The sequence below is a fragment of the Protopterus annectens genome, chromosome 8.part0 (assembly GCF_019279795.1).
Source record: "Protopterus annectens isolate FY-2018-M chromosome 8.part0, PAN1.0, whole genome shotgun sequence".
In the NCBI taxonomy this organism is placed as follows: Eukaryota; Metazoa; Chordata; order Ceratodontiformes; family Protopteridae; genus Protopterus; species Protopterus annectens.
The window spans coordinates 1,311,461,790-1,311,488,881 of NC_056741.1; positions in this window are offsets into that span (position 1 = coordinate 1,311,461,790).

The following is a 27,092-nucleotide window of genomic DNA, read 5'->3' on the forward strand; positions in this document are numbered from 1 at the left end:
GGATTTGTTCGCAGGGACACTGTCAGCATGGAAAATCAAATAAGAAGGCTACATGGACAAGGCCTGTAGCTCTGACACTCTACGGGCAGAAGTGATGGCTATTAAAAAGATAGTCTTCCATGACAAATATTTCAAATCACATGAGGAAGCTGGTTCAAAAGGTGGGAGAATAATGTGTGAAAGCATAAAATTTAGATTCCATGGGGTAAAGGGGATTTCACAGGTGGTCTGAGATGAAAGGTCCCTTTGAGAAAGGCTTTGGATAGCTTGTGTGACATTATGTTTAATCCTTCAAAGCCAAGGTGAAAATTAGAGATAGTGGCAAGTTGCACCCGAACTGCTGCAGCTCCTTTATCAAAAAGCATAGTTAAAAATGGAGAAAATAGGAGCTTGGTAGGGATCAATGTTATTTTGAGAAGCCCATATGGAAAATCTTTTCCATTTGCTAAGGTATAGCTTCCTAGTAGAGGACTTATGAGAAGATATCAATATATGCTGCATTTCACGTGAGAGGTTATGGAACCTGGTTATGTTATGGAACCTGGCTATGTTGGGAATTGGAGCAGCTAAGCTGTCAATTTCAGGGACTGAAGAGAGGGATGAAGAGCCCCCGATGAATGCGTCAGAAGGTCTGGAACTGGGTCCAGAATCCAAGGCTATTCCAACAGATGAAGTCAAAGGAAGGGGAACCAAATCTGATGAGGCCAATGAGGATATATTAGAATGATGGTCCTTCCCAGGGCTTTTGCTTTCTGCAATTCTTTGGGTATCAAGGGAATAGGTGGGAATGCATAGAGGAGACCCGGAGGCCAATCGTGTACGAGTGCATCCCTTGAGGCTTCTCCCAGAGGGGGAATCAGGGCAAAGTACCTTCTGCATTTTGTGTTCATGTGGTTGGCAAAAAGATCGCAGTAAGGCTGGCCCCACCTGTGAAAAATTCTCTCCGCTATCTCTTTCTTGAGGGACCACTCGTGAGGCAACAAAAATGCCCTGCTCAGTTTATCTGCTATCACGCTAGTTTTCCCCGGGATGTGTGTTGCTATCAGAAAGTGCTGGGTGGATGTAGCCCACTGCCATACTCATAGGGCCTTGCGACAAAGGGGATAGGACCTGGTTCCTCCTTGTTTGTTCAAGTACCAGACCACCGACATGTTGTCCGTCTGAATCGCAATTGTTCCCAGAGGAAGAGAGTCCTGGAAGTACTGCAACACCAAAAGTACCACTCTTCTCCAGGAGATTGATATGCAGATGTGTCTGCTGTTTGGTCCATATGCCTTGGGCTGTTCTTCCCTGAAAATGCCCCCCCACCCTATCAGGGAAGCGTCTGTGGTCACTGTGGCCGCTGGTGAGGGTAGGATAAAAGGATGACCCATCATTACATGAAGAGAGGTCAACCACTACTGAAAATCCTTTTTGCATGTGTTTGTGATCATTATGAGATGAGACATTGGGAGCTCTTGGTAAGACCACTGAATGAGTAACAGCCATTGCAGAATCTACATGTGCATGTGACCCAACGGTATTGCTAATACTGCAGCTGCCATCATGCCTAACAATTTTAGCACTTCTGATGCTGGAGCCTTGTCTTTGGATATGATGTTGTGGACCTGCTGATGAAGTAGTAACCCTCTTTGTGCTGGGAGTCTCAAAGTGGTGGTGGTGGTGGTGATGGTGTCCAAATCTGCTCCGATTAAAACGACATGTTGCGATGGTGACAAGGCAGATTTTTCTGAATTTATTGTAATGCCCAGATGACTGCAGAGCAAGAGTGATGTCCCTGGCTTGTATTAGCTGATGCCTGATGGTGGCGGTGAGGAGCCAATCGTCTAAGTACATAAACATCTAGAATCCTAAACGCCTCAGGTGAGCCATGACCACTGCCATACATTTGGTGAACACTCTGGGGACTGTAGTGAGACCAAAGGGCAGGGCTCGAAACTGGTAATGATTAGCTCCCAGCCGGAGCGCAGATGATCCCTGGATGGTCTGGCCATTTTTATATGGTAGTACACATCCTGTAGATTTATCGAGCACATCCAACTGTCTTTCCTGAAAGGGAAGTATCGACTGAAGTGACACCATCTGGAATTTCTCTTTCTTGACAGATCTGTTTAGTCTGCTAAGGTCCAAAATAGGTCTCCAGTCCCCTGTCCTTTTTGGAACTAAAAAGAATCTTGAGTAAGTTCTGGATCCTGTCTGATCTACTGAGACTGGTTGGATGACTCTTTCTTAGCAACATTTGGACCTCTACTGTTGCTTGTTCCCTGTAACTGGGTGGAACGTCCGGGATTTTTGTTGTCAATGGGGGGAGGTGGCAAAAGGAATGAAATATCCTCTGGAAACTGTACTATGTACCCAGTTGTCGTTTGTTATTTTGAGCCAGGCATCTGGGTACAAAGATAAGTGACCCCCGACTGCCTCCAGAGCAGAACAGTCAGGCCTCCTTTCAGGAGCATTGGTAGGGCTTCCCACAGAACTGGTCTCTGTCACCCTGATTTTGTGGACCCCCTCTGCTGCGAGGGCAGCATCTTCCATTATTGCCCCCTCCTCTGCCCCTGGAGGGGGGTTCATCATGTGTGTCCAGAAAGGCTCCTAGGGCTTTTCGGAACCACATCTTTCCTCCCTTTTGACCCTTGGGATAGGGTCTGGTACGGGTGGAAAAACAGGCTCAGACGGCAGACAGAGCCTTTCCTTCCTGCTCACACCTGGTCAAGGTTTCCTTAACTTTGGGCCCGAAAAGGGATGAGCCATCAAAAGGGGTGTTAAAAAAGGATGACTTAAAGGGTTCCACAAAAGAGCACAAGTCCATTCAGGAATGTCTCGTGAGAGCAATTCCTGTATCCGCTGCCCTACTTGCTCCATCAGCTGCATATGAAATGAGATGCATGGACGAGTTCACTATGGAATTGTGGGCAGCAAGCTGGGAGTTGACTTTGTCTGAAACTCCTGCAGCTACTGTACCCTAAAGAGCATCTCCAACTCTTTTAGGAGATCTCTCTGTAGTCTCGTAAAATGAGTGAGACAGTTCAGTGAATGCAAGGCAAAAGTCATTGAACTGTATGTGCGCTTCCCGTATCTATCCAGGATTCTAGAATCTCTGTTAGGAGGATGGACAGATGAAGAAGTTCCTGACCTCTTCTTTTTGGTAGGTGCCACCACCACCATGGCATCAACTGGCACTCCCTTGATGAGGAAACACTTTTCCTGGGAGGCAGAAATAAATTTATTGGGCCTCCTAAGGACAGGCTCCATGGTGTCTGGAGACTCCCACGCCCTTTGTGGGACCAGCTCCATGAGCTCATCAAAGGGTGGAGACACCAAAGAGGTGGAGGGTTGGGACCCGAAAGTCTTCAGGAGAACCGACTCATCTTCAGTAGGGTTGGTGGACTTCCAGCTACCCCTCTGCCTAAGGATTTCCAATATCTCAGCAAATGAGATATCCTCAGAGGGGGACCGTGGGGACCCTTCTGATTCATCCAAGTCGGTATCAGATGTGAGAGACTCCTGTGGGGAGTCTATGTGCTTCCTTTTACAGATTCTCTTCCTGAGAACCTCATCAGTGGGAATTTCTGGTGAGGTCTTGGAAGAGCAGGGGCCACCCAATGGGGCTTCCTGAGGCTCAGGGTCTCTACGCTCAGGATCTGTGAAGCAAAAGTGGACACAGGCGCTTTTGGGGAGGAGGTAGTTGGACCTGAAGTTGTAGATGTCTTAGGAGACATCATTCTCCTCATGGCTTCTAAGACACCTCTGCTCCGATGAGAAGGGACCACTGGATGTGAGGAAACCATCGATCCCCTTGGCACTGGGACAGTGGGCTCTGAACCAGAGGTAGGAGCCGAGCCCATCCAAGCCAAAGCCCTGAGAGGCAAAGCCGGAATGGACAAGTCAGTCCAACTATCTTCCCTGGACCTGACCACAGAGTATCAGCTCCTAGAGTCCTTGATCAGCACAGAGGAAGTCAGAGTAAATGGAACCGATGGCATTGGAACAGGCGTCGGCTCTGAAGGCTCAAACAATCATCAGGTCTGACTCATCCGGCTCAGAGGGAACAGTATGGCTCGGAGGAGGAAATGAAGTTGATTGCAATACAGTCTTTGGTTCTGAAACCACTTGGGTTGGAGCCGATAAAAATTTCACAAACGCCGGTGCCTGTAGTAACTTCTGCACCACACGATCCACTTCCAAATTGGATAGACTGATCGAGGACCGAGATAAATGGATGGATGGAGGCACTGACTGAAGAATCGGAGACTTTAGTACCTCGGACACCAGTTCCAGGACTGGGGACTGGCTCCGAAAAGACAAGATGCTCGGCTCCAAGGGCTGTAGAGCAGACGTCGACTGTTTCTTGGATATTTTTTTACTTCTGAGGAAGAAGCCTTAGACGACTTTGAAGACTTACTGGATTTATCCTGGTCACTCAAGGCTTCCTGAAAGGACGGTTTCAGAAGTCTATGAGCTTTCTTTTTGTCTCCTGAAGAACTCTGGAGGAAAAAGAATGGCAAATGGAGCAGCTTTCCTCTAGGTGCAAGGCTCCAGACAATATACACAATTGACGTGACTCTGTCACAGACATCTTCTGTCCACATTTTGGACACTTTTTAAACCCTGACTTGGGATGCTTATCTCTATCCTGGTCAGCCATAATCAAAAATACAGTATCTAGAAAATCTATTGTACTATAACAAAAACTAGACACACCCAAAACTAGTTAGCCCTAAACAACGATGGGCTAAATATACTGTGACTAAACTGTCACTATTCAAAACACACACATACTAACTACTTATTTAAACCACTCTAGATAAGCTATATATAATACAAAATAGTGACTAAACTGTCACTGCTCAAAAACACACAACACACAAATTACTTATTTAAACTACTCTAAATATAACAGGCCTAATAGAAAAAATGAAGGCCAAAAGAGAGCTAAATATAATAATGAAGAGGCACACCAAAGGGAAAGGGAATATCACTATTAAGCTATAAAAGCTATAAGTATTAAAGACTAACTATAATAGTTAGAGAAATAACAGTATTAGCTGGATAATATTAGAAAAATAAAACTGTACCGGCCCGAGCTGTGCAAGGAACCTCCGATCTATTGCAGCAGCAAACTAGATCTGAGGTAACTCAAGGTGCATCATAGGCTAGGGACTTGGCCTCGAGCTGTCTGAAGACCTCGAGCTTTGAAGAAGGCCAACTTGGAGCCGAGGATCGGCTCCGAACCCATCTGTAAGAATGAACAGCAAGATAGAAAAACTTCATATCTACTGTTTGTGTTTAAATACAAATAGAAATGTTACTACTCTATGTTTAACTGGAACCAAGTATAATGTAATGCAAGCAAATGGAGCTTCTCTCCCTGGTCCTCTACTGAAAATGGACATTACCCATTCAGACTTTCTGGGTAAACAAAGACAAGTAAATATGTTCTTGGCATAAGGGTTAGGACCCGGTCCCCCTCCCTGCCTTCTTGATGTATCAAACCACTGTCTATGTTGTCAGTTTACAGAAATCACCCCTGGAGATAGGATGTCCTGTAGTTCCTAAATGCAGGGAGAACTGCCTTCATCTCCAGGACACTGATGTGACGGCTGGCCTCTTTTTGCATCCTAGCACCTTAGACCATCCTCTTGATAATGCCCCCACCCCACCCCAAGGAGGAGGCTGCCATGGTTACTACAAAGATGGGTGATTATTTTCAGATCAGAAGGATGATTTGACACTTGCAACCATTGTGCTCTGAGTAGCCACTGAAATATTTTCATGTGAAATTAAGCAAGATGTACCATGAGGATGAAAGAAACCATTAGCCCTAGGACCTGAAGGATGAAAATTGCTGATGGAGAGGGAAACTGAACATGTTTTAGATTGAGTTCTTCAAAAACTGGACTCGTATTAGGGGAAGAGAAACTGCATCTTGTTGTGTCTATGTGTCATCCTACGAATTGGAATGTCTGACCTGGTTACAGATTTGATTTTTCATAGTTTTTACAAATGCTCAACGACAGACAGAGCTGAAACAAGTCATCTCTGGCATTGTTGTGAGAGCATGAGTATGGAAACACATTAAATATTTGTAGTGGAGATGAGCTGCAAACACTGCCATGTATTTATTTTGTGAATACCCAGAGGACTGTGGTGAGACCAAACAGTAGAGCTCTGAACTGAAACAGTTACCTAGATGGAAGTGGAAATATCTCCTGGATGCTTTGGCCTTTTTTATATGAAGAACCAACTATCCAATGATGATGAAGATAAACATTCTGGAGTTCAGTAAAACACATGAAGTCATTTGTCTGTAGGCAAGATGAAATTGCTCGCACCGTGACCATCTTGAACGGTGTCTTTGTTACATATTTGTTTAAGTTGCTGAAGTCCAACACTGGCATGAGATCTTTGCTTTTCTTTGAAACCAAAAAGAATCCTGACTCCTCAATAATATCCTGACCCTATCAAATCTGGTGGGACCACTTGGATGGTTCTTTCATTAAGAAGGTAAAGAATTTTTCTTCTGTATGGTCTTGGCCAGCATGTGGGGGAGGGCGATGAGAAAAGGGAATTCTATAGCCTCTGGACATTATCATTCTTACCTAAGAATACTGAGTGATGGCCATCCACACAGGAGAGTAGAGTGATAGAAGACCTCTGACTGCTTCCAGAAAGGAGCAGTCGTGCAGCCCTTCAGGTATGCTTAAGTTGCCTGTCAAAGAAAGGTCCACAATAGTCCTGGTTTTGTGGCCATCTTGACCTCTGGGCCTGCATCCCCTGAAGGGGTCATCACTGCCACAGTCACCCTTTCAGAACTGGAGCCAGAAGGTTGACATCAGATTTTCCTAAACCATAGAGATTTGGACCTCTTTTGGTTCCTACTGTAAGACCATTGAGGGGTCTCAAATTCAACTCCTACAGCAGATAACATCTTCTTGTCCTGCTCACACTTCATCTTCTCTTTTGACCTAAGGACCAAACAAGGAGGCTCTATTGTACAGGGCAATCACAAAGGATGCTTTAAAGTATAACTGCAAAGACAAACACAGCATGATGACTCTGTGCCACTACATTGGCTGCATTATGGAAGCACCACATAAAAAAAGTTAGGTATCTTGGATACTTGCCCAAGGTGAAATTTAATTGCTTTTTAGAGTCTGGAGTGGATGGTTTCTTCAAAGAGTCTAATGCTTGGGTTGCTAGATCCTGTTGAAACTGCTTCATATGGGTGGCATAGTTCAAGGCCCTAAGGGCAAAGGTGCCTGAAACATATGACCACTTCCCCATCCAGTCTATGGCTCTGGATTCCTTGTTGGGCAGTTGGACGGGTGCTGTATCATCTGTCAGCTCATTTTTAGTTACCACTGCCACAATATTAAAATCCACCAAAGGACACTTACACCAAATCTGTATGTCTTTGGAAGGTCTAAATGTATTGTTTGTTTTTTTCTGATAGACAGAGGCATAGGTCTATTGCCATGTCCTCCTGGTAGCCACGTCAGCAAAGCAGTCTGCATATGTTACCATCCAGGAAATAGCAGGTGCCAAGTAATGGGCCTTAAAAAGGATCCCTTTGTTTTACGTCGACAGAGTTTGTTCCAGAGCAGCAGTATTCTCTGTGAGATATACCCATCCATTCAAATCATTCTGTTGATGTTGCAGAAATGGTTTAGATTTCTAGAATGAGCATTTCTGATGCCATCTGAATTGCTGATGTGCAGTAAATCCATCAGTATTAGGTCAATAATGCCTCATTTGCCACAAACAGGTCATCTGTTGGATACGGAGTACAGTGACAGGGATTTGAGAGAATCTGAGTTCTCAGAGGACTGACACTAACTGACCAGTCCTCTTAAGGCCATTTCCTCAGCTCTAAACCTGAAAGGCATGAAGGGGATGAGGCAGAGAAGGGAGGGCGTCCTAGGAAGGAACTGACACCAAAAAAGCCTGCAAATCAGCTCTCGGAGAAGCTACAGTCCTCCCTGTTACCTTGAAGGCTGACCTCACATCTGCTAAATCCAAGGAACCTCTGTCAAGTGCTGGAGCCACTCTCCCTGAGGAAGAAATAGGTGTCACCGAAAAGGGCACCCCAAAGCTGACAGAGTGAGGGTCCTATAGAGAGGATCGATGGAACAACCTTGAAGGCCAAAGGAATCATAGGGGATGATCAGAGGAAGGTGCCAAAGTGTTGGTACCAAGATCCAGAGAACTCAAGGTTCTTGGAGTCAAGTGAATCAGATTATAATTCCCTGGAGCTGAAGCCGAAAGGCCAGTCGATGCTGAGGGAGCAGGCTCTGGGTGAGGCATTGATTCTGAAGCTGCCAGATCTGAAAAGTGGACTGGGGAAGAAACAAAAATGGGAGATGACAGACCAGCCAGACCCACTCTTTGGGTCTCGAGTTGGAGAGTGTCGGGAGGACACCAAGCTCGATCTGAGCCTTTAGGAAAGCCCTTATCATGCAATCCTAGTTTGAACTCTGAAGCACACCTGAAGGCCCCAAAGGTAAAAATAAAAGTTGAAAGAGGCTGAAAAAGTTCCATCTCAGAGGAAGTTCAGATAGTGAAGCTCTTAAAGACCTCTCTGGGATGAGTATCGGCTATGAAGTAGATGGAGTTGAAATAGGAGATTTGGTTGAAATCAGTGAAGTAGTTGGCTCCAATCTAGGAATGCTAGCAGCCAAGGAAGCATTCATATCATAGGCATTCCCTTTCTTTGTTTTCCAGCCTTAAGCCTTACTCTTGTTCATGGACCTATTTTTCTTTAACTTTACCTTTATCTTTGTCCTTTCTGGTCTTGTGTTCCTCTAGATCCAGGTACAAAAACCTTTTAATGACAAGTTTGTTCCTTCATTCTGCTAAGGCTGAGTACCAAAGGTCTTGCAGATGGAACAAGGTCTGCCAACAAATGATCCACCCCTAAACAAACTAAACATAACTCATGAGTATCCTGAGGGGGGATTTTTGTGGCCACATTTAGAACACTTTTTAAAGCTCTTCTTTTCTGCAACTAACTGGCAAACAAACACATACACATAAATACAATAAAATAAATGGTAATCAACTTACTGGAAAAAGCTACTACAAGCACAGATTTTGAGTACTAACACTAAAGGGAACTATATATAAATACACACAACGTTTGAGATAGAACAAGAAAGGAAAAGTGCCAGTAGGCCAGAAGCCTACATGATTAAAAAGAAAAATGTAAACAATAAGGAGCTCTAAACAGACAAAAGGTAGATAAATCATCATCAATCATCAACTCCCTATTTCCAACTTTCTACATGGGGTGAGTGTCATGACAACTGTTGCCAGCTCTTTGCATCTATTCAGTGCCACTCTCCTGCCTTCTTTGACACTCATGCCTGACTGCCACAGGTCTTCTCTCACACAATCCATCAACCTCTTTGCTGGATACCCTCATTTACTCTGACCTTCTTCCTGTCTGTCCCATATCTTCTTCACTAGATTGTCTTTTGCTTCTTTTTTACACTTTTCTGTAATTGAAGCTACTTTGCTTTCTACTATTATGTCCTCATTTATAGGTTCATAGGTTCACAGGTGTTTACTAGGCTAATGACCACAAGGGCCTTTTTAAGCCTAGCCATGCATCCTAAATCTCTAACAAGTTCTGATACCCTTGCTAAGTGTAAGCAGGGAATTGGGAGATGAAACATTTAAAAGCTAGGGTCTGGAAGATAAACCATTTACAGATTGCCTGTGTCCACTAGAGACATAGGTGCCAAACCAGGGATGAATTTCCTGTTCCCCATCCAATTGTCCAAGTTGCTTCACATGGATGGGAAGCCTGTTCCAGAGATGGGGTAATCTCTGGGATACATACCTCTCTCCAGCAGGTCCTATTTATATCACAGGTAAGGTTCAAGTCCTTGGATTGAGTAACTCTGGTGCTGTTTGTTTTGCAGATATGCAGGAGGTTCATCACAGTGGACTCTGACAATGCCCTGTATTTCTCCATCTGTTCCACAGTGTGCATCCTACCACCCATTTCAGTCACTTCATCTCCATCACCTCTAGATTCCTTAACTGCTCTGCCTTTATTGCTCAGCTTTTTGTAACATACAGTAGTACTGTTTGTACCAGTGTTTTGTGCTCCTTACTTTTCAGCTTTTCTGGCATTCTTCTGTCATATACTACACCTGACAATCTATCCCAGTTGGCTTCAGGCCCTCTGATTCTGGCTTTGACTTCCTCATTCAGATTTCCCTTCTCCACAACCACCCCTCCCACATACTTGAAGCTGTTAACCTGTTCCACTATTTCCTTTCTATCTCATTTCTCAGCTTAATTTGCCTGTAATGCCACAGTGTCTGCATACAGCAACTTTGCTGATCTGTCCCCTCTGACCTGTTTGCTAATGTAGTCCATCACCAGTATGAACAGCAGTGTGCTCAGGGCTGAACCCTGATGCACACCCACTCCCAATGGGAACCCATCTGTGAGACCGGACACTGTTTGCACTTGAGTCATTGGGTCCTTGTACATAGCTTGCACTAATTCTATCAATGTTTCTGGGACTTTTAACCACTGCAGGACTGCCCAAATCACCTTCTTGGGACCTTATTTGCTGTGACCTCATCTGAACTTGCTTCTTTCCCTGACTTCATTTTCCTTAGTGCTTTTCTTACTTCTTCTATGGTGGGCTCTTCCTCTTCTCTCATCGTAGGTTGTGTCTGGGGCAATACAGCTTCTGTGGGGCTTTCTTCATTCAGAAGCTACTTGAACTATTTCTTCCATTTGCCTTTGATGCCCTGTGGACTCATGAGCAGGTTGTTGCTGGCATCCCTTATGAAGAGTGTCCAACTATCTTATTTATCTTTCTGTTTTTGCCTTGCAAACTAATATAGTTTCTTTATATTATCTACTAAATCTTCCTGGACTTCTGCATACCACCAGCAGCGTTCCTTATGTACCTTATTTCCATACCTGGCACAGCAGCATATCTGTTCTGTAGTCCTCACACATGGTGTTTTGAGGCTATGCCATTTATCTTCAACTTCAACTATATCCTCTTCTTGATGTGCTAGAGCCCTGAATAATTCCTTTAGTTGTTTTACTTTCTCTCCAGTTATCTTCCAGATCTTCAGCCTGGTCTCTATGGACCTTAGAGCCTTCTCTGAACACTGCTTGTAGCCGATTGTGGCAACCAGTGGTTTATGCTGTGGGTTGACTGTTTCACTGGGGAGGACTTTGCAATCACTGTTTCTACCCCAGTGCCCTTTTGTTACTAGGAAGAAGTCTACCTGAGTTGGATGTTGGATACTCTTGTATGTGATCGTGTGACCCTCTCTCTTTCTGAACCATGTGTTGGCTAATATCACGCCATTTTCCAGACAGTAGTCTAGAATGGCCTTTATTCCTGTTGCCTCACCCATGTGCACCTAGGCAGTCCTCATATCCTGTTCTGTGTGTCCCGATATGTGCATTCAAGTCACCCATTACTAACATCTATTCATGTCGTCCTGTTGTATCTAGTAGGTCCTGCAACTGCTGTCTGAATGCACTTTTTCCTCACTATCACAACTCTGCTGTGGATCATAGACTGAGATTATGAATACTGCCCTATCATTAGGCTGAAATCTGATTGTCATTAGTCTGTTACTAATTCCAGTGACATTCCTCACTGCCTTCTAAAGGCACTCCCTCACCACAATTCCCATACCATTTTTAGTAAGTCCTGCTCCAGAGTAGTAGACTCTGGATTCCAAGCCGAGTGACTTTGCTGCACTGCTCTTATATCTTGTCTCCTGGGTACATAGGATGTCCAGCCTCTTCCTCACCATCATGTCGTCTTCTTCCAGGCTCTGTCCCGTCACTGAACCTACACTGAATGTTGCAATTCCTTGTTCATGTTTGGCAGGTTGATTAGGTTCATAAGTTCATAGGTTAGTACTAAGCTAACTGCCCTTTCGAGCCATTTTAAGCTTAGCCAATTATCCCTTGTGAGACTCAAACCCTGCACCTTGTGTTTGTAAGGCAAATACCTTAACCATTACAACCACCTTTCACTCAGCAGGGCTATCTAGATAACCCAAGCTGGGCAAATGGACACCAACCAGCTAATAGCTTATTGACCCAGGGCTGCTGTGCTTTATGGTGGGCACACATTGGTGAATAGGGGCACATACCGCCCCAACACCATTAGCATGGGTCTCTGGCATAGGTTGGAGTTTGGGTCCTCAATCCAATTATCACCAGCAAATACCCATTTGGTGACATATTCTTACACTGTTGTGTGGCTAGCCCTGCCACAGCACTCAGTCTGTGATCCATGTTCTCCTATTTTGAGGATAATACACACCACAGTAGGCACCAACAGCTATTGGTCTATACATCTCTTTTCGCTATAGGGCATCATGTAGCATCTTTGCTGCTGCTAAGTACTGCTCCATTCTTTGGTGACTGAGATGGAAACACTCAGCATGTTTTTGGATATGGTAGGAACCTCAGAGACACAGACAGAACATGCAAACTCCAAACAGGCAGTGGCCAGAGATCAGGATAAAACCTTCTACCTTCTGCATGGGAGGCTATTATGACAATTGGTCTCTTACCAAACCAAATATAACAAAGACAGGCAATATCAAAGAATACTGTGGTGGTGGTGCTGCGGTAGCATTGTCGCCTCACAGTAAGACGTTGTCCTGTTCGATTCTCAGTTAAAGCGTCTTCTGTGTGGAGACATGCGTGAATGGGAGTACCTTCGTTGAAGGTTATGCGTCAGAGCTGGCAACTCGGTATGTAAAAATCTACTGCCAATCATTAGCGGACCGGAGTTCCGCTGTGGCAACCCCTAACCGGGAAAAGCAGAAAGATACAATATACAACAACTGAGTAATATGACTGCTAACATAAAAAGCAGGCTAAAGAGGTGGAGCACGTAGGTTGCACTGTGAGATTACATTCAAATGTTTAGATGGCAAATGACATCTAAGGTAGCTTCACTCACAGGTGTGTTATGAGAAATTAAAAAAGACTGAGGCTGGAGTACTACATACAAGAGAATGTAAGGAAAGGCATAAAATGGAAGCACAAACTGAATGAAGCAGCTTACAGAGGACTCCAAGAAAGCCAGGAAGAATTAAAGAAACAGCAGTGACTCCATGACTCAACAATCATGCACTGAATAATGTATTTAGGCAACAATCATGTCACTGGTCAACAGGGAAGAGGCAGATATCCACACTGTCAGCTCTATATACGAAGAAATTAGGTTAAAAGAATTTTAAAAAGGAGGTAATGACTGACATTCTAACCAAAAGCTAGACCTCAGGACTCAAAGTAATATATTACTTTGATAACAGGTTCTCTCCAAGATAAAGATCAAGTTCTTTTCCTGCACTTTTTACCAAGGATAAACTTACTCATTTAGTAATATTTTAAAAAGGAGAGAAAAAACATGATTCTGGTTTAGATTTCAGATCATGTAAACCATGTGTACCCACCTCATTCTTTTTGAACATGTGTAGCAGAGAAGATTTAAGAAAGTTTCGGTATTCTGTTTTAATTGTTTCAGTAGTAATGGCAGTGTGCAGTCTCTCTTTATCCCACCATTTCCCTCTTTCATGCTATGCTCATTTGTAGCCCATGAACTTTTAGCATGCATTCTATCATTGTATTTCTGTGAGCTGGCATTCCACAATCCTGTTGGGAGTGTGATGGGTCATACTATTAAGTAAGCAGATTTCATGTTAATTAGTTGTCTGGATTATTGACCAGATTTTTGAAGAATACAGGCTCAAAAGTATGTTACCTGAGTGGTCAGACTAAGGGAGTTAGGCACGGAATCAAGGGACGTGTATGTGTCAGAGTGTGTGTGCGTGTGTGTGGGGGGTAAATAGGTGTTTCTGAGGGAGTGATTGGGGGGGTTATGGTTGAGTGGAAGTGGGTGTGTGGATATGTCTGGAAGTGTGTGTGTGTGTGTGTGTATATAGGAAGTGCCTTTAGTAACACTTTGCATGGGCTGTTAAGGAGAACAGTAGCACAGTCAAGAGTGATAATGTTAGCATTCAATTCAGATTCACAGTAATGACAAGACTATGTTTTTCTCATTGCAGTCATGCATGTTGTTGAATCACATTTTCTTGTCTCTGTGCTAATTGACCAACCCACATTGGACAATAAGCACAAGGTGTGAACATTTTAGCAAATATAAGGGAGAAACCAATAAAAGCTTAGTAGTGATTATGACCGTGAGTGAAAGCAGATGAAAAGTAGGGTGACGTTTTTGCATTCATTCCATTAAAAAAGTTGATAAATGTGACTGACTGGACAGGAGAAGTGCTGCTGTGCTTTTTAATAAAAAAGGAAATTCTGGATGTGCCAGTATGTTCTTATATGTTGCTTAACCATTACTTTACCCTCACTAAAACAAGACAACAGTCTTTAGCCTAAATTCAGTAATTGCATTATTTAGAATAAATATTACTACAAATAATTATGGATTTCAGCACTATAGAAATTATCAAAACTTCAGAATGCCACATTCACTGCAAGATACTATTTTAAGTATATTGTAAAATATAAAAGACCCTAATGCTCTAGTCACAGGTTTCAGTGTGGTTTAATAATCAAACATTGCCAGACTTTATCTACAGTTCTTTATTTTTATAAGAAGTGAGGTTTGAACTTATTCACCTACAACTCCAAACTCCAAAATTTTATTTTTTTGAATATCAAATTAAAAACTTTCCTTTGGCTTCAAATAAGCCATGATCAGTTAGCAACCCACACACAGAATAAGCCATCCCAGGAGGGATGATAGTGAGTGGTGAATGCTGGCCGGCCCATTCTCAGTGGAAGGACAAGTCTTAGTTAATTTCCAATACTGACACATGACGGTGGCTAAATACAGCATCAAGAAGCACAAAGGATGATGATATGTACTTGTCCTGACAAGAAGCTTCACAATGTAGCTGGACTTTGAGTGTGTGAGGAAGCATGAATGCCCTACTGGGCCCAGCACACTCCAGGTCCCACTTCAGAGGTATGTACATTAAGTCACCATGGTAAGATCAGGGGCTAAAATCTCTCACCTGCTGGGATGAAGGTCTTGCTGCCAATTATATCTCATCCCCACCATTAGCCAAATGGGTATAGGAAAGGGAAATGAATGGGCCAGCTGGTCTGCAGGGAACAATGTGATGGCTAGCAGGCATGAGTCAGAAAAAGGCACAAGACAAATCAGAAAAATTCAGAATCAGCCCTTGTAACCCACAGCCAAAATGTTTAATTAAGATGTAAATATTAAACCATATGATGCAACCCCAAATGTTTAATAAACTTATTTTTAGCTTTAACTTCAACTTTCAGATTGCAGAAATATATTGCTTAATCTATCACAGGATGAGTAATACAGTAACCCTGTGTATCATTAATAACAGCTTTCCCTTAGCAGTTTGAGTTACCATGAATGTGAAAATATGGATGATTTATGTGGTTAATTATTTATTTATTGTTAAACTCACACAAAATTTGAGGATTAGAAAACCAAAAAAATGGATAACTGTTAGAAAGACAATGTCACCTTTACTTAAGGAAACATATTCATCCTACTTCAACAAACAGAAGAGAGCAACTTTTTATGTACTTACCATAACTTTAGATGTTTGGGATCCATCTCGCCTACATTCTGAACTGATGGGTTGAATTCACATAATGCAAACCAGTGCTGTGGAGAGGCATTTAAGTGCCCCGGATAACACACACATTTGCCTCCCTTCTTGTATATCTGCAAAGCAAAACAAAAGTGGATATGTCAAACACAACTCTGTAAAACTTAAAATAAAAATACAACATCCAGCAATAACACTACCTAGCACACAAGCATAATACTTACACACATATTATATAGATATCTATATTATATAGATATCTATATCTATAGATATCTATATCTATAGATATCTATATCTATATCCATATAGATAGATATAGATAGACATAGACATAGATAGATACATAAATAGATATATATAATTATTTTTTGGCAGGGGAAACTCCCCCTGTCCCAACTTAATTATTCTCAGTCTGAGGCCATGTTGCCTCAGAAAAGGAATGAAAATGATATTTATCTTTTTATTGATAAGCCACTAACTTGAAAATGGCACAAAATGAAAATACACACTAACGCTGAAAGAAAAGAAACAAATTTCTGTACCATACTTCCAGAAATAAATGAGATACACTGCAACACATCCCTGCTAACAATAAAGCATCCTAAATACGTGCTTCCACAATAAGTAAATGCATTAATATAAAATAAAATAAAATGAAACACTATATTGAGATACTTGATTTGACATCTGCTTGAGCATTTCAGGAAACAAAACAAACTGAAAATACCAAAGAAAAACATATTTCTACACTTCGGCGAATGCTGTCATAAGAACAAATCCAAAATGAAACATCCACTCCCATGCAACAAGCTATATAAAGATAACTATATCACCACCTCACAAAATTAACTAACCATAACACAACTAAAGCTCGATAGGAAGTGAGTCTTCAACCCTTTAATTTTCAATGAATGGAAGAGAAACTCAGTTACGTACTTGAACATAAACGTTTGCTGCACTCAGGAAACAGGAAAAAAAATCCCTAATAGAGAATGATCATGACAAAAGACGATAGGCATTCAGTACAATGTCTTACTCATTATTTTTCACATCTTAATAGGAAAAAAAAGCTTCAATGCTTTACACCTAAAAGCTAATCGTGCTCGCAATCATAACCTTTCTGAAAGCAAGAACACAATGAATATTAATTTTGGATTTCTGCAACCTTAACAAGTTGTTTTCTGTCTAGCTTGCAGTTTGACTGTCTTCCCCCTCTCTTCTCTACGTGTTTCACACTTATTAGCAAAATTTAAAAGTTAATAAGTTTGTCTTATACTTGAGTACAATGACTGCCAAGAAGAATGTGCACTGGTTTCATGTGACTTCAGAACAGTGTTTGTGCCTACTTGAATGATGCAATAACACAACAATACTACAAAAGAAGAGAAAATATCAATGTGCAGTCGAAAACTGGAACAGAACAGGAAAGAGAAAAACACTGAGTGGTTGCTGTCTGTGCATGCTGAAGATGACCTAATACAAGTAACAGCCATGCACCAGTACTTAACATCAAAACTAGTAAATACAAGTTGCAAATAAGCAGAAATGGCATCCTTGACTGCCTTCCCAAAATACTGCTGCCCAAGTCAGTTCTTTTTCGGGATTCGTCCAGAGTTCTGTGCTTAGATCTCAACTGTCCAGATTTTTGCAGAATGTCCAGATTTTTTATTAATATTTTTGGTCCGTTTCTCATAAAACTGTAGTTTTCTGGCAAATAATTGAGGACTGAAGTCAGAAAATAATGGTAGACATTTGATTTTCAGACTCCATATCCTTCAAAAAATATATGTTGATGCAAAACCTGTTATTCTATCAACTTTCTAAGACCGTAAGAGCAATATTTAAAAAGCGTCCCTATTTTTTGGTGTTTGACCCCCCCCCCCCCCCATATTTGTGTTTTTTTTTTTTCAGATTTCTTGCTCAAAGAGGTTGAGAGGTATGCGCCGAATGGCTGATGCCAGCAACATCAATAGCAAACTAATACAGTTAACTTACTGACTGGCTTAAATTTATTCATAGGGCACAACTGCACTTCACAAGCAATATCCCATTTTGGGATTTTAAAACTTGACAAAATTGCTTTGTGCAGGAAGTACTGGTTAAATCAATCATATGTTGCAAAATAACGATGGCCATGATATAGATTTCTTTTATTGATTTATATTTGTTAGATAGATTATCACATTAAACACAAGACATTCAGCGGAAACCTGGTTATTGAAACTGCATTTAATTAAACAGACATTCAGTGACATCTGTAACATAATTCCATGCATCGAGCAGAACTGTCAGTGAATTAAACGATTCATGAAAATCGTTAGAGTTACACGTCAAATAAACGTGTTAGAAAACTAGAAGGTAAGCAGTGAAAGGTGAGATACAAAGTCACAACGCTGTAATACAGGTTTCTGAACTGGAAGAAAAAGAAGTAAAACGTGCATGCTTAAAGTGATATTTTAATGATAGCCTTCAAAGCATTCGTTTATAAATCCAGCTACCATTAATCGCCTCCCGCGAACAAACAAGCTATATAGCACTTAAATAGCCAGTGGAAAAAAATATTATAGTTACCAACACCTGAAAATAACGTGGATTTGCATTTAGTTTAATCTGACAAGAAACGGGATAAAACATGCTGGTTTGTTTCTCACCTCAGACTTCCTTCACGGACTTTCACGGTTTTTAATCTGTTTCCTCTAGGCAGGTAATCGCGCTTTCATCTCAGAAGTTGTTCTTTTAAGAAAACCCCCGCCATAACCAGGCCAACCAATGGCCTACAAGCATCCAGTTGTCACCATCAAATCACACAAGAGTAGAACCTTGAGACGTAAGATCACTCTAGATTATTCACCTTTTAAAAAATTGTTTTATACCCAACTGATGATCAACAATAATGCGTATCTCACACTCCACTCTCCAACAAATTTGTAGTAAGCTAGTAAGTCTTCTTCATGTCCAGGCTGCTTTTTTCTAAAGATTCTCTCTACACATTTTTGGGTTTATAAATATTGGATACAAACTTTGACTGAGACTAGAGAGAATGGGATACATGGGGATACCTTGTACCAATTAGCTATCTTGGAATTAGCTATCTACAGTTATCTAAAATATACACTAGATGATTTATTATTATTTACATTTGATTTTATTTTACATTTCAAAACTAAAAATTTCGCTTTTAAAAATTGGATTGGAATGTTTTAATTATTTCTTTAGCTTTTCTATATTCTGACACTTAAAACTTTGTGGCAAAAATCCTAAAAAAAGCTTCCTTTAACAATAAAGCAATTGACAAAGTGTTATTTATCATTATTGTTATTTAGGTGTCTTGTCTTGTTGGTATCTTGTCTAATTTTTTTGCTTTTACTATCCTTGCTTTTAAATCTCTCTAGAGTTTTAAATAACATTATATAATATAAATATAATATTACCATATATCTATTAGTTTTATAGTTGTATAGTTATAGTTGTTTAGTTGATATTTTCTATTATATCTCCTATATAATCTTGTTGTATATTAACATTAAATTATATAAAGTTTATATATATATGTTGTTTATAATATGTGTTGAAATTGTTTAGTAATAATGAATTTAATAGCAAGAAAAAGAACCTTGAGACGTGAAGTTGCTAGCCAGTTTGATAAACTCCGACGTCCAGGTTGCTTGTTTGTTAACATACATAAGACTTTTAGTTATCTTTAGAGAATGGGCGACCTGTAGACCGCACTTGGATGATTAGAGAAAGAACGTTCTTTAGTAGTTAGTGGAGCCCGCAGGATTTATTTTTGCAGTGGGGTGCAAACGCAGAACCCCCCCACACGTAGCCATTTCGGTGTCCCATTACTTGGTTATTTCTCCCCAGTTGCCAACACACTGTTCAAAATTCTATGCGCATACTGTGTTACGGTTTCCTTCTACGATGATATTTCGATTTCATTTACAAATTTTATAGCACAACCACTGACACATTTGCTAAACGAAGTAATACTCTTACAATGAAAATAGACTTGGCATTAAAACTTCTCTACCTTTGAAAATCACATTAACTGAAACAGTATTGAAACCCACGTTCAAAGAAAATGCATACGGCCATTGGCAGGTTAAGTTTACCTTTGTGCTGTTTTCAAATCATTAGCCCCTGGCACACATTTTAGGACCATGCAAAAGTTCTTTAATACGATCAGGGAGGTGAATCAATTATAATATATAATTGAATTATAATCCTTGAATAATACAGCACCACTTGATAGAGTGTATTTTAAATTTATAGTTTTGAACATTTTGCCAGTAAGCAATGAAATAAAACATATGAACCAATAATGACAAACTGCCCAATTTCATTTCAAGCATAAAAGGCCACTCAAACGTCTGTCATTACAATCCACAAATATCAGTGTCAATATGCACAATCTCTGCAGAAGTGAAAGTCATCTGAATAATTCCACATTAAAGAGATCTGAAACTAATGAAGAGGTTGTTGCTAGAAAACAACTTTATATTTCAGTGGTTCATCTACAGTTTCAGTGCCTTCTGCCCTTGAAGAATAAATTGCCTATGTTACATTAAAAAATGGTAAGCTGCTATATTCCAATAGGGGTGGCAGTGCGAAAACAAGTCTTAAGTTTACTACCTCCCTCGGGTACCAGGAGGACATGCTCAGCATGCCAACCCAACCACTTAAACTAAAAATCTAATCTACATGCTGTGAGAGTGCTATAGCGCAGCTGGCATGCAATGATGCTACGCTACTGCTTAGCTCTGCTAAAGCTGCTATAAAAATTTACACGCGACAACATATGATACCATTTGTTGAACAAAGCAGTTAGCACTTGTAGCAGAGACTTAGCAGCTTCAGTGGTAAGCTCTTCCTTGATATAATTCCACAAAAAATGCACCTGAAAATAAATTCCCTAACTGCTCTCCTAACTCTTCACTCAACCTTACACTACACCTTGCCGCAGCAGCGTATACAGTACACACACACCTAATATCTCTCTGGACAAAGCCTAAAATAAATAGGGACAGATTATAAATATTTCTGTCGTGAACTTAGAAAATTGCTAGAACAGGATTTGTGTCAGTATGATTTTTTTAAAGGATATGGTGTCTAAACCTCAAATGTCTGCCGTTATTTAGCAACTCCAATCCTTTTTAGGAGGAATATGGGGCAAAAATCTGGACATTCTGCAAAACCTGGACATCTGACAGGTATGCTACTTCCCTGTTATACATACATACACACACACTCACAAAGGCCCCAAACTAGGGACACATTTAGAAAAGTAGCTAGAACAGGATTTGTGTTATAATGCATTTTCTGAAGGATATTAAGTCTGAAACTCAAATGCATATCATTATTCAGCAACTTTAATCCTTAGCAGAATTTTTATGAGGAACAGACCAAAAATATAAGGCAAAAATCTAGACGTTCTATGAAAATCTGTACAGTTGAGAGGTATGGACACAAACATATCTGCTTAGAAAGTGGCTAGAACATGTTTTTCATTAGTATGCATTCTCTGAAAGATATGTCTAAAGCTCAAATGTCTGCCATTATTTTCTGACTTCAATCCTCAATGATGTGCTAGAAAAACACAATTTTATGAAACAAACCAAAAATATGAGACAAAAATCCAGATTGCGAGCCAAGGTATGAACCCCCCTACTCACACTCCTACCTCCCTCTTACTTACACACACACACACACACACACACACACACACACACACACACACACGCACTGTGGTCAATGTCAGCACCTGTTTATTTAACACATATACATGTTACATTTACAGAATGCTCTGCCTTGAGAAATGTGTTTCCAAGTTCTCCGATTGTTTTATTAAGGCTACTGTGCAGATACCAGATTAGCATAGTAAATGAGATAAGCTTTATCTACTCAGTGGTGTGTATGATACCTGTTAGAGACCAGAATTATTCCATGCAGCAGTACTGCAACCTAGCACATATTAATGACCTTCTGGAAGCCTTACCAAAGTGTTAAACTTATCTTCCCTAATCACAGGTACATATGTCAAAACAGTTCACTGTAGTTCTCAGTAGCAGTATGCTTCACTTCACTTCACAGGTGTAATTAGTGCTGCAGTAAAACAACTGAAATAACATGGAGATGCCTTACTAAAAGGATACAGAGCCTAAACAGCATGTCCTACAGGGTCTAACACAATGCTCTGTCACTATATTCTGTATTCTGCTAAGAGGTGACCTATGTGTGACATACAAGACATCCTCCAACCTATTACTGATGGATTTACTACACATCATCAAGTCAAATGGTATCTGAAATATTCAGTTTAGGAATCTAAACCTCTTCAACAACATCAACAGAATGGTTTGGAGAGGCATGTATATTTCGCTGAGGATGCTGCTGCTATGGAACAGACTTCCCATCCACATAAAACAAAGCTCACCCCTGTCCATTTTCAAGTGCAACTTAGATCTATGGATAGGAAACAGGAAAGTTACCCCAGGACTGCCCATTGTACTACAAATGGACAGATACAGTTCCTAAATGCTTTATCCAATGCATAGGTCCCCTCAAATTATCTATGGTATGATCCCAGTTATTCTCGTTATGGGTAATATATAATTATTAACCATGGAATGGGTAAGGCCATTCTGTAACCAAATGTGATAGGTTATTTTGAGCACAAAATGGGAAATTGGCTATGCTTAAAATGGACCACAAGGGCAGCTAGCCTAGTACTTACCTATGAACCTATAAAGAATACTTTGCATTTATCATTATATTGCTGAGCAAAAACATGGAGCATCTCATGCATATTTATAACAGTCATTCCTTCATTCAGTTTTTGATTTTATCCAGTTCATTGTCATTGGGGAGCCAGAGTCTATTCCAATGCTCTATGGGTGGAAGAAATTAATTCTAGATATTATGGCAGTGTATTAAAGGATGCACACATTTATTTATGCATTTATTTGGCATAGAACACTGATCTAAATGGAATGCTTTCAGGTTCATCCCAGGTGTAAAATTATAGGAAAACAAGTACATATTGATATAATGAAACAATTTACTAGACATCTAATAAGAACAAAGCTTTTTGTGAGTTTGTGTACAGCAGGAGCAATGATTTAGAGTGTAAATTCACAGCAGTATTACACTTGTATAACACAGCAAGAGAAGGAAGAGTCTGGGAACGAAAACCTGTAGTAAAACATGAGAGGAAGATAAAGCTAGTGCAATTAATGACTAAGTGACACTTTTTGGTGAAATATTTGTATTTGAATTGCTTAGAGAGATGAGCTTTTAAATCTTTCTGAAAAGTATGAAAAGAAATGCACAGATATGTCTCGCCCATAGGATATACACAAAGAGGGTCAGTTTGAAGGATCACTAGCTCACTTTTATTTGTTTATTAATTCATTCATATATTTATTTTAGCTCCCTGCTGCTGCTGGCCATCACCAGCCACCAACACCTCTCCTCATTCACTGATTCTGAAGGCCTGCATTAACCCCCCCTGTGTTCCACCAAACTCAACTGGGGGCCTGATGAGGTGATCAGAGATGCTGGTGCAATCGTACTGCTGCCATGGGGTGTATGCAGTGTTTACACAAAATGTCCCTCACATCACATCCCAGGTCTATTAGGCAGCAGTGCTATCCATTGTCCTGACATAAAACATACGTATTATAGATATATGCTTTTAGCTGACAGATAATTTTTAATTACTTTTGTCTACCTACTGGGTGCTGCTATCATATTTCTGCTTTCTCTCCCCACTGTTTTATGTGTATGTATCTTATAAGCTTATTGGTTCATAGGAGATTACTAGGCTAACAGCTTAAGAGCCCTTACAAGCCAAGCCAGTACAACCAAATTTTACCCAATATGTAAGAAGATGGCACAGGTTTGTCATATGAATGGAATATTTTACAGATTGCCCCTGTCCTTTACAGATTACCTTGGTCCTTTCTTTGCTTATTATTACATTACCTACTTTTCTGATGTCAGAAACAGGCAATTATGTTGTCTAGTTTGTTTTTGAAATGTATTTAATATTTTGTCTTCCTTCATTCTTTGTATCTTCCCCATATCATCATGTATGACTCTGGATTCTCCGTTGACCATATATTCTCAATGACCATTTCCTTCTTTTACAAAGTTTTGAAAGTTTTCATAACTACCTCATCTTGTAGGATATTCCATGGGCTTACCTTCATGTGCAAAGCAAATATTTAGTCACACCTATACCAAAATTAGTGTATTTTCTGGGGAGCCCATATAATCACCTGTATTATACATTCTTTATTTCTTATGCTTTGCATCTTCCGTAATAGGTTTGTACATCTATATTATGTAACTTTTTTAATTGTACATTAAGGAAAAAAGCTGCTCAGATCTTTATAAGCCTTCGTTTTAATGGTTGCTCAACAAGTCACCGAGCTGAAACTTGCCATGTATCAACTGTGCATACAACAGATGTTGAGGTGCAAAATAAGATGTACATTCTTCATAGAAAAATAATTACTAGTGCAGTTTGTATGCATGTGGAAGCAGGAAATCTTCAGCGGATGTGGTGGCTTGCCCCTCTACAGAGGGTGTAGGATCATGATCTAGCCTCACCACAAAAATACCTACAGGTAAGATCTTTGCCCTTGTGGTGTTTTGGGCAATTTTGTTTGTCAGTGTTGATTTGGAAATTACATAGTGGAAACCAGCTTTATTCCACTTATCACCCTTTTAACATATATTTCCCATGTTAAGTAGCTTTTGAGTATTTTCAGTCTGAATTACATTGTTAAGAGCACTCACTATTGTATCTGATGTCTGACCAAAGATCTGGTGTCATTCTAGAGGGGATACAGTATGTCTTTGCTTGTCATGAGATGGCTGATAGACCCCCCCCCGCCCCACACTCTGCAAAAGATGGCTTGCAACTTTCTTGGCAGGGCATTCACATTCTGGCTGTAGCATTTATGGGCCTCATAGTGCCTTGTTTAGACACTGCCCACCTACTTAGCATTCTCAACATAGCAATTCCAACTTAGAACACATTAAGGTGGTACTACACAATGCATCAAGTCTTAACAAAAAGATTCCCTATTGAGATGTCCTCCTACAACTTGAACATCTATCATAAATACATATCTATCTATATCTATATCTATATCTATCTCTATCTATTTATATATATATATATATATATATATATATATATATATATCTATCTATTTATATATATATATATATATATATATATATATACTAAGACAATGCACAGGAGAATTATTTGGCAGGGCAATATGCTCCGCATAAAGTAAGAAGTATAACGTTTTAAGTAGTCTTAATAGCTTTCAATGTCAGCTGTGCTGAATGCACATATACTCCATATAAAAATACAATATAATCCAAGTAAAGTTGATGAAAAACAGTTCATAATAACAGGCAGTATTCACTTCACCAATAAATATTCCAAAAGCAGTATAAAAGCCGAATCCTTTTAATAATTTGAGAATATGGCAAGCGCTTTCACCCAGAAGACTTCCTCAGGCTAATAACAATCATTAAAAAAAAAAACAGTATATATATGCTAACAAATAATGACATCACATCCTCCCAGTCATTCAACAAGCAACATCTAAGAATGTACATGCTGGGTTTTTTGAAAAGTTATTCTTCATTGACTATCATTGATTTACCAAAATCCAGTTTTAATTGTATATTTCGAACAAACATTTTAAGATCAACCACTGAGTCTTTAATATCACTCCAAGTGGAAGGTATAAATGTTAACCCTTTCTCTAATACATTAATTTCTTCTACCGTGAGACATCTACTAGAGATGTTCCATATCAGCGATTGGTTGTCTTTTCCCACATTTTTTTCAAAGTCAGGTCTACATATTCCTCTTCGACCATCTTTCTTTTCTGTCTCCCCCTGCTCATGGAATGGTCCCTCCCTCCTCTCCGAGATTCGGCAATCGGGAAAGGGGCCATTCCAATCGAACCTATTAAATTATTTGGGTTTGTTTGTAAAACTTTCTTTCTAACTACCCCATCTCCTAGATTAGGACCATAAATCGGGCCCGTAGATAAATTAGGTCCTTCAGTTGACTCTGTCACATCATGAATAATTCCTTTCTCACTTGTATCTATGATACTAGGTGTTAATTGGGATGACTCATTTGTTTCATCTTCCTGGTGCACAATCGCTGTGGTAACTACTATATTCCTAGTGCTAGCAGCAGAACTTTCATTATCTTTAAGTGGTTGGTTGCTGTTAATAGTATTATCAACACATACAGCTTTGTAATCACATCCATTTCTATGCACATTTTTATCTACATTTCTTTCCATATTTTTTATTTTTATCTACCCTCCCATGTTCATTTTTCTCAGTATTAAACCTCGGCCAGGTGAAGACCTGCCCGTTACTAAAATCTACAGTGTCTCTTCAGATCTTATTTTGTTTTTGTTCCAAGAGTTTCTTTTCATATAAATACACATTGTCTAAAAGTTTTTCAAAGGCTTTATCAGCAACTTTTCTAGGATATGTTTCATTAATATGTTTCTGTTGATCCCTTATCCGTACTCTTAATGTCACTTCCTCCGGTAAAAAATACTCGTTCATTAATGACATATAGCGTATGCTAGTTTCTATATTAATTTGTTGCCATTTGTATAGTAAGTCTGGGTACAGCGTACCTGTTGTCGGCATCTTTAGAATGCACAGCCCTCTCAGAATAATTTTGCGAGCTATACATACTTCAGAGTGCTGTCGCTGAAGTTGCATACACTTTAGTTTGATAAAATCCATCTCCATTTGATTCAGAAGTATAGATAAACTGCTGTAGCTCACCTTGGCTGTGGAATCATCGGTCGTATCGCGTATTACGTCATACGCTAGTAACGGATTCTCTTCACCGGCAACACAGTTTTCAAATCTATTAGTTTTACACTGGAGGTCCTCCGGTTTGTACAGTAGTTCAATTGAAGATGTAGCAAGCTCTGCCATGACAACGAAGCAGCAAACGAATATAATTAGTAACAAGAAAAAGGTAGCTGCTCTGTAGTCTGTTCTCCCGTCGAAAAGCAAGTTATAAACTAAGACAATGCACAGGAGAATTATTTGGCAGGACAATATGCTCCGCATAAAGTAGGAAATATAACGTTTTAAGTAGTCTTAATAGCTTTCAATGTCAACTGTGCTGAATGCACATATACTCCGTATAAAAATACAATGTAATCCAAGTAAAGTTGATGAAAAACAGTTCATAATAACAGGCAGTATTCACTTCACCAATAAATATTCCAAAAGCAGTATAAAAGCCGAATCCTTTTAATAATTTGAGAATATGGCAAGCGCTTTCACCCAGAAGGCTTCCTCAGGCTAATAACAATCATTTAAAAAAAAACAGTATATATATGCTAACAAATAATGACATCACATCCTCCCAGTCATTCAACA